The following is a 2,286-nucleotide window of genomic DNA, read 5'->3' as shown; positions in this document are numbered from 1 at the left end:
ACACTACGTGAACTGTAACCTAACCTAGCTTATTTATTTTTATGTAATTTTTATATTTTTTATGTTTTTTTACATTTCTTTTTTTTTTTCTTTTTTTATTTTAGATTTTCATCAATTACAATCACTTCAATCTTAGTTTTTTTTGCTTCACTTTCTTTCTCGTTTTCATGATCACTAGACCGCTTCATAGATTTTTAAAGAAACTATCAAGAGAAAGTTTCATGATATGACTTTTCAGAATTTTTCTCAAATGGGTTAGGCAGACATTATCGAATTGTAAAACCACAAGACAAACATGAAGATTCTTGTGGGTGATACTTATCAATGAAGTCGACCACGTGTTGATGATGTGCTAAAATCTCTTATATTGCAGCCGAACTTGATATGCTCTTTACCTCCTCAATATCCTCCGACTCACTCAATTATGCTTGGAAGTCATCCTTCTGCATGGCATGCAGCTCCTTGAGTTCCTTGGTGGTGAGCTATTCATAATGCTCCTCGACGAGTTCGGTGTTGTCATCTTCATCGACCTCCAGACCCATGAACTTGTCAAGGGATACCATTTCTTCTACATCTTCCTCTACGGCAAGCGCAGGTTCATGTTTGGGTCGAAACCTCAAATATCTCTGGGAGGAACAGCATCAAGCAAAAGCTTCTTCCCAGCTGAATTCAGTGTCTGTCGATTTAATCCCTCCCAAGCCTGATCTATGATCTTCAACCAGTGCACGATATTCAAATGGCTCCTCCAAAATTCATGCAAAGTTAAGTTGGTGCTTCGCGTAACATTAAAGAACTGCTTAAACAAGTGCTTGGTGCATAGCTTCCTAAAATTATAGATGACTTACGGTTCTTTGGACTGGAGGATAGAGGTGATGTTTGGTGGAAGATACAGCACTCTCATAAACTTGAACTGGTCGATGATATCATCTTCGAGTCCTGGGGTGTGAGTGGGAGTATTATCCAAGCAAAGCAAGCACTTTAAAGGCATATTCTTCTCCTGAAGGTACTTCTTGACAGCAGGGCTGAAAAGTTGGTTTACCCATTCAACAAAGAAGTCCTTAGTAATCCAAGCCTTAGAATTAGCTACACCAGAAAACATGCAGCATATCCATTTTGAGTCTATGTGCCTTAAATTCCGTAGGGTCTTCGGAATGATAAACCAATAACGGCTTGATTTTGCAGTCCCCGCTGGCACTGACACATAGGGCAAGTGTCAACCGATCCTTCATAGGCTTATGTCCAGGAATCTTTTTTCCTTTGGCAGTGATGTATGTTCGACTAAGCATCTTTTTCCATAACAAACCGGTTTTATCCAAATTGTAAACATGCTGCTGCTCTACGCAGCCTTCATCCTCCACGATCTTTTCCAACTTCTTAACAAAATCGTTAGAAGCCTTGGTGTCCAAACTTGAAGCCTCTACATGCCGAAAAGTGAATAAATCTAAGGTCCGTCTCTTAAATTTCTTGAACGAAGCAATTGTGAGACACCTTCAATTCCTCCGTCGTAGGATCGGTTAACCTCTCCCCGGTGTCTCCCACAGAGCCCGCCGTATCAAGTCACTATAGATAGCGCTGGCATCCTCGTAAATGATCATTTCAGTGATTGTATTGCTAACAATCTTTTTGTCTTTTATCCATATTAACACAAGGCGTCCCATCTCTTGAAGGGTAGGGCTGCGAAGTAACGTGTTCCCTTGCGATGCTTTGACTGCTTTAATTGCTGCCCTTATGCTTGACGATGTTCGAGAATATAGACATATTCCACCCAAACCACACTCATGTTTTTCTACAATTTCTTGCTTCCATTCTAATGAAAACTATTGCATTCTTCCTTTCAACCTCTACTAATATCTATACCGAAACTAAGCTTTTAGGACCCATGATTATACATAAAATAAAAAAAATTTAAATGTGATTAAAAGGAAGATAATAAGCACTGTTAATAACGGACCGGGTAGGGTACAACGACGAGATGCGCAAGAGAACAGAGAACTGATCGATACGATGTTCACTGGTTTCGCTTTGACGTGCTGCCGTCTACCCTCGTAAACAAGAAACTACGACCGATACTTCGAGAAGATTCCACACATATGGTCTACATTGGATGTTGGTGCATGACATCAGATGTCACAATGAGAATTCGATCGAATTTTATGCCGGATGTTGGAACAATCATATGTAAAGGCAATAATATGTAGATGCTCTACCGTCCTTTTACAGATTCCAGTTCTCCCATAATAGCTATCAAGCAGCATGCCATTAGTAAAATGTGTCATACTCTGAAAT

This window comes from Palaemon carinicauda, chromosome 13 (genome assembly GCF_036898095.1).
Source record: "Palaemon carinicauda isolate YSFRI2023 chromosome 13, ASM3689809v2, whole genome shotgun sequence".
Taxonomy (NCBI): Eukaryota; Metazoa; Arthropoda; class Malacostraca; order Decapoda; family Palaemonidae; genus Palaemon; species Palaemon carinicauda.
The sequence above is the reverse complement of the archived record's forward strand: the minus strand, read 5'-3'. Positions refer to the sequence as shown.